This window comes from Octopus bimaculoides, chromosome 7 (assembly GCF_046866305.1).
Source record: "Octopus bimaculoides isolate indiv1 chromosome 7, ASM4686630v1, whole genome shotgun sequence".
Taxonomy (NCBI): domain Eukaryota; kingdom Metazoa; phylum Mollusca; class Cephalopoda; order Octopoda; family Octopodidae; genus Octopus; species Octopus bimaculoides.
In genome coordinates this window covers 30,963,719-30,971,702 of record NC_142934.1, presented here as the reverse complement: position 1 = coordinate 30,971,702, position 7,984 = coordinate 30,963,719, and positions in this window count along the sequence as shown.

The window sequence follows — 7,984 nt, the reverse complement described above, 5'->3', positions numbered from 1 at the left end:
ATATAGAGAGAGAGAAAGAGAGATGTATATGTATACATATAGATGTATATGTACACGTATATGTATAGATATAGAGAGAGAGAAAGAGAGAGAGAGAGAGAGATGTATATGTACACGTATATGTATATATATATATATATATAGATAGATAGATAGATCTATATGCATACATGTATATGTATACATATGTGTAGATGTATATATATATAGATGTACATGTAATATGTACACATATATACATATATACATGCATACAGATATCTATACATATATACACCCATCACACACACATGCACATGCACACAAACACACACATTAGTCATTTGTTTTCTTATCCAAAACTACATCAAAAGTACTGAATGGATCTTTATGAAATTTGGAAATTATATTCTTTGCATAACGGCCATAACTCCCATGAAAATTCATATATTTTTGATGTTGATGAAATTTTAGCCCGAACATAACAGATGAGCATTATTTGTAATTCAACGGTACAACAGTGTAAGACTACCCATTCAGATATACTTACATTGTGATTTCTGCAATGTGGTGCATAAATTGTCAAGTAAATGAGACGCATCTTTGCCTCCACTGATTCACTTGCAAAGTGTTGAGTAAAATTATTTCGTTGCAGACCTCCGGCCATTTTGTTCTGTTGTTAATTCTGTAGATGACCTCAAACACAAAGTCTTTCCCAACTTTAAACAAAACTACCAAAATCACAATTGGCTATGTGAAAGAGCAATATTAGCTCCAAAAAAACGTAGCTGTTACAAAAATTAATCAACACCTGATGCATTCTCTTCCCGGCAATCTTCAAACTTACAAGTCTGTTGATACAGTTCCAGATACAAATGAAGTGGTGAACTATCCTCCTGAATTTCTCAATTCGTTGGAGCCTCCAGGACTACCTCCCCACATATTATCACTTAAAGTTGGAACGCCTGTTATGCTGCTCTGCAATCTGGAACCACCAAGACTTTGCAATGGAACACGACTCGTGATAAAGAAAATGACGTCACACGTTATCGAGGATACCATTCTTTCTGGATGTGCAAAAGGGGATGACGTCTTTATTTCAAGAATTCCTCTTAACCCATCAGGAACAGACATTCCTTTTACATTCAGAAGACTACAATTCCCCCTTCGTGTGACTTTTGCCATGTCCATAAACAAATCTCAGGGTCAAACACTGTCTGTAGCTGGTCTTCTCTTGGAACAGCCCTGCTTCTCACATGGATAACTGTATGTTGGCTGCTCAAGAGTGGGCAGCAAAAAAAAACCTATTTGTATATGCTCCACAAGGGAAAACAAGGAACATTGTTTACAACGAGGTGTTATAATCACAACAGCAAGAAAGTATGTACATGATCACCTTCTTTTACAAAACTTCATTGACTTTCATATATTTATATTGATATACATATATATACGTGTGTATATACATCTCTATATATAAAGATGATGCGTAGTCTAGACGGCGTTTTTAGATTTCATTATTCTCTTTAACCCGGGCAACGCCGGCACACATATACTATATATAACATATATATATTATATAAAATATATATATATGTTATATATATTATATATATTTATGTTATTTATATATATATTATATATATATATATGTTATGTAAATATATTATATATATCTGTTATATATCTCGCCAGAAAAAGGGAAAGCCGGCTGCTTATAAATGCCAAAACCTTCCCAGGCGAAGAATGTACCCCACAACATAGACTAGTAGTTAGTGACTTCAGGATCAGGGCTAAGTGGCTGCCCAGAAGACAACCAGCATGGAGGAGAAGGGTCTGGAAGCTCAAAGATCCTGCGAATGGACAGAGATTTAGAGACTTATTACTCGAAGCCTTTGACGAAATAGAGGGGGATGTAGATTCACACAATGTAGAAGACAACTGGACGTTTCTACGGAACAACCTGCTGAAGGCCACTGACCAGATCTGTGGATGGTGCAAAGTCCCCTCTAGACCCAAAATAACGTGGTGGTGGAACAATGTTGTCGACAGGGCTATTAGACAAAAGAAACAGGCTTGGAAGGACTGGAAGAACGGTGGTAGTAGGGAATTGTATCAGACTGCCAGAAGGGAAGTTAGGCGACAGGTTTATTTAGCCAGAGGGAAGCAGATAAGAAACAATTTGCCAATGTTCTGCACCGTGAGGATGAAAGACTTGAGGTATTTTGTGTTGCAAGACAGTGTGTGAGAGAGAATCGTGATGTCGTCGGAGAGAAATGTGTTCACATGGATGATGGTACGCTTGCACTAAACGAGGCTGCAAAGAGAGAGGTTTGGAGACGTCACTATGAAAGGTTGCTCAATAAAGAGAATGAATGGGAGAAAGAGAGTCTGCTGAATGTCAACCTAACAGAGGGACTAGCTATCCGAGTTGACAGTACCTTGGTAGATAAAGCAATTAAGAGTAAGAAGACAGGGAAAGCCCCCGGCCCATCAGGAATCACTGCAGAGATGCTCAAAATATCTGGCAGTGTCGGCTATAGTATAGTTAACCAGGTGATACACGAAGGAGTCATACCCAATGACTAGTGTAGAAGTACCATAGTCAACTGCTACAAAGGTAAAGGTGACACTTTAGATACAAATAATTACAGAGGTATCAAGTTGTTGGATCAGGTAATGAAAGTCACTGAGAGGGTCATAGCCCAACTAATTAGGGAGAGAGTCAGTTTCGATGAGATGCAGGGAAAAGCACTACTGATGCTATATTTCTGGTAAGACAGCTTCAGGAGAAATACCTAGCCAAAGATAAACCTCTGTAGCCAGCTTTCGTTGACATGGAGAAAGCCTTTGACAGGGTCCCCCGCTCCCTTATCTGGTGGTCAATGAGGAAAATAGGGATAGATGAATGGTTAGTGAGAGCTGTGCAAGCCATCTGAGCGTGATCGTTACCAGAGTCGCCTTACTGGCACTTGCGCTGGTGGCACGTAAAAAACTCTGTTTGAGCAAGGTCGTTGCCAGTGCCGCTGGACTGGCGCCTGTGCATGTGGCACATAAAAAACACCATTAGAGCGTGGCTGTTGCCAGTACCACCTGACTGGCCCTCGTACTGGTGGCATGTAAAAGCACCCACTACACTCTCAGAGTGGTTGGCATTAGGAAGGGCATCCAGCTGTAGAAACTCTGCCACATCATTTAAAATTCTATATACCAGTGTAAAATTACTTCTGGTAATGAAGTATTTTTTTTATATAGGCAGCTCATCTTCTCAGTTATCTAAAAGAATTTCTAATCATTATTTTACATTTAGGGATAGGAATAAACATAACAGTACAGGACTTAGTAAATTAATTTGGTATCTAAAAGACTACAATAAGCAATTTAATTTAGATTGGTTTGTTCTCTCAATTTTGAAACCTTACAATAAAAGCAAGGAATTCTGTCTTCTCTGTAATTCTGAACTATTTTTTACTCTTTTTTCTAAAAATCCCCTTGTAAACATGGTTATAGAGTGTGCATACAGATGTAAATATTGGCAGAAACATACCTTTATTTCATAAAGTGATATCTATCATTTATATAATTTAAACATAAATTTCCTTCTTACATTTCACATTCACTAGATATATCTTTTTCCAAGACTATATTTAATTTACATATCGTTATATACTTCTCATTTATTTGGTTTTTTTCCTTCCTTTACCCCTCCTCTTTCTATAGGCTGCCTTTGATGTTATATCCTCTAATGTCTTTTTAAAAAAAACTTTATAGCATTCAGTTAATCACTTTACATATCCATCATATTCTGTTAAAATGTCTTATTGACGAGTTTCATTTCTTCATTTCCCTGAAGAGAAGATTACATTGTTTTACACCATTTTATTCCATTGGAATAATACCAGTGATATCTTCAAAACATGTGTCAGAAGTAAAAGAATTTGAATAACACCTGTGTTTAACTCCATTTATTTATTTTTACATACATATATATATATATATATATATATATATCATATGATATTATATTATATATTACATATATATATTATATACATATGTATACATCCATATCTGTTAATAGTTATTTTCAAAACTTTTCTCGCTGGATTACGTGTTTGTTTCTCTTTTTATATAATATATAATATATGTATATATATATTACTTATGCATATTATATATATATATATATATCTTTATATATATATATATATATATATATATATACATATATATATATATACAGTGTATATATATTATAACTTTTATATATATATATATTATATATAATTTATATCTTATATATATCATATATATATATACACATTATATATATATATATATATATATATACATTATATATATATACACACACACACACACATACAGGAAGTAAACAGATACCTTTAATTTTCAAAATTTTTGATCTAAGCATCTTAATATGTTTTTTTAAGCAGTGTAGAATTTACAATGTAATTATTCTCTTCCATTCCAGGTGCCATTATATTAAATATTTGTGAAGAGTAACCATGCCACACACAAAAAATTCAGCAGAACTGTCAGATTTTCAAAGCGGTCGTATTGTTGGGCAATCTAAGGCTGGTCTTAGCCAGTGAAAAATTGCCGAAAATCTTCAAATTCCTCTTGCTACTGTTAATAGAATTATAGTGCAATTCAAAAGCCAAGGAAAAGAATCAACAGATTCCCGTCCTGGTCAACCTGGGCCCTCGGAAAGGAAGCTTCGCTGTTTGAAGAGAATTGTGGAAAACGAATCCTGTTCGAAGGCTTCTGACATTGCAAAACAGCTAGAAGTTAATCCAAGAACGTGTGTTACATATCTGCATAAGTTTGGGTATTATGTACGAGCAGCTAGATGGAAAACCTCTCCTTCAACCAATTAATATCACGAAAAGAAAGAACGAAATGGGCTAAGAAGATGTCAGAAAAATCCAGTTCATTTTGGGATAGAGTGATTTTCTCAGATGAATCCAGATTTGCATTATTTTCAGACTGTGGACGTGTTTGGGTCTGGAGGTTTCCCAATCAAGAATTGGATTTGAAACAACTCCAACCAACTGTGAAACATGGCGGTCTCTCTGTAATGGTATGGAGAGCTGTCACCAGCAATGGTCGTTCTGAGCTGATTGAATGTGTTGGAACCATAAACTCTGAAAAATATATCGAAATACTTAAGCAAGGACTACTTCCGATATATTCACACAATAGCATATCGAAAAATGAGTTTTTGTTCATGGAGGATGGGGCTCCATGCCACACAGCGAAAAAGAATCAACAATGGCTGACTGAAAATGGGATTAAAAAGCTTCCTTGGCAGCGCCAATCTCCTGACATGAACCCAATTGAAAATCTTTGGAGCATACTAGATAGAGCTATACGAAAAACTCGACAGAAACCTAAATCTAAAGATGAATTGTTTCGATCATTGCGTGAAAAGTGGGCAGAAATTCCACAAGAGACAATCACAAAGTGCATCAGTTCAATGCCAAACGGAGTTTCTGAATTAAAAACTGCAAAGAGAAGGTCAACTAAATACTAAAGTATGTAGTCCTACCTATCGATTACATTTCAAATGTTTGCTTTGCATATTAAATAAAAGATTTTGAAAATTAAAGATGTCTATTTACTTCCTGCATGTCTGTGTATATACATATATACATTATATATAAATATACTGTAGCAAACTCATAAGAGGCGGAGAGAGAACGTAAGTTCGGTTGCCCGAACACGAGAAATTATTGATTTCTCATTGGTTAAAAATTACTGCCCATATACGAATTATCAACTTCGTTGAAGAAATCTTTCACAGGGTTACGGTTCTATGATTCGTGTATGAGTAGTTATAAAAACCCTGATTTTCGGCAAAATCTCCAGTGATCGTTGGATGTTACTCAAGTCCACGACACTCACCCTTTTGAGTATAGGCTAATATATATGCCATGTTCAATACTCAAATCCGACAATATTGAATTGTCGTGAAACCTTATTAGTTAGAATGAGAAACTAGTTAATAATAAATTTAAGTCGTAAATTCTCTACGGCGAAATGCTTTGTTTCTAAATTTCTATAAATGTAAAAATATGTATATAATAAATTAATGTAGAAACTTAATTCCTTTTACTTCTCGTTTCTTTCAACTTGTTGAATTTATTTCTGTATATTAATGAAACTGTATTTTTTTTATGTGTAACGGTCAAGAAAATATAATCTAATGAACGCACAGTCAGCGTCTTGTCATGTATACATCATAACATTTACGCAGCCTAAACTAAACTAAGAGTTATGCTTAGTGATAAATACTTATAATTAAGTTATAAGTAACGAGATTATCATTATAGTTTTTTAATTAAATAAACAATAATATTTGTTATAACTTATGAATGAAAACATTGTAAATAAAGATATAGTATATCTCACACTTCAACGACCTGTTGTGATAACAAACAACCAACATAAAAAAACTGGTGTCCGACCTGTTATACACAAAAATACATATATATATGTATATATAATTATTATATATATATTATATATACACATTATATATGTATATTATATCATTCAACCATGGTAGTGGTTGAATATATTCTTAAGTCCACTATTTCGTCAATTGCAGTGGCTTCCGACCTTCACCACTAATTCAGTTCTCAACTAAACTGCAAACTGTTAATTGTTTTAAAGCGGACACCTCCTCAGCTATACTTTGGCATTTGAGATTTGGTTTAGTAAAAAAAAAGTTACATCAAAATATCTGCAACCTCAAGGGGGGCAGTAAGGCAGATATTCATCTTCAGTTAACATAAATTTTAAAATTTTAAATTAAAAGTATACCTTTCTTAGGCTTAAATGATAGAAAAATGCATGAGGAATTCAAAATCGCTAGTCGCATTGAACAAAAATGAGCAGAAAAAGAATTATGAGGAAAAATGTTACGAAATTGAATGTAAGTAAGTAAGGGAGTAATGCATACGCAATAAGAATAAAGAATATATTTCTAAAATGAATGTTTACATTCTAAGTCAGCAATCTGGCAGAAGCATTAGTGCGCCGGGTGAAATGCTTAACAGTATTTCGTCTCTTTACGTTTTGAGTTTAAATTTCGCCAAGGTCGACTTTGACATACAGATTATTATTTAAGTAATTTTTTTAAACTAAACACTTTCAAACTTCCGATACTGGTAGGATGTGTCACATAGAACAGGGTTTACTCTTAACGTTTTTGACAAAATTTTGTATTTTAGAAGTGGTATTTCATTTGTGTTTATGTTCTAAGTTCAAATTCTGTCATGGTCGACTTGCCTTTCATCCATTTCGGATCTATTCAATTTGACATACAGATTATTTAATTAATTTTTTTTTTACTTAAACACTTTAAAACTTATGGTAGAATATGTCACATAGAACAGGGTTTACTCTTAATGTTTTGACAAAATTTTGTATTTTAGAAGTTATTTCATCAGAAGTTACAGAGTGACAATGGACAAATTTGTGTTTGATAAGTGCCAATACACGAAACTCTCAGCTTTTGACTTACTATCTAACTTCTGCTGATGATATATATATATATATATATATTTATATATATATTACACATATGTATAAAAAGATCTCATCACACAATCAAACCAATGAAAGAGCCTCTACCTGGTCGCTCGACATGTTAAAAATAGCAGCCAAAGTATACCCCTACCTAAATCACATGTCCATTGTATGTAATGTCCTAGATTGTCCCTAAAAAGATGGTTTGCTGAAGGCTGAAATGTCTTTGATGATAGGTTTGCAGTATCAGGATTGATTTGAGGCTAAATAACAACAACATTATGGTAAATTTTTATATTAACACCTGCATGATTTTCTCTAAGAAAAAAAAGAAGAAAAAATTGATCTTTTTACATGGAATCAAGTACCCTGACCTCCTAATATGTTGGAAATCCCTTATTTTGGTTCAGAAAAAATGAGGCAGGTAAGTTCCCCTCACCACCAATCCCGG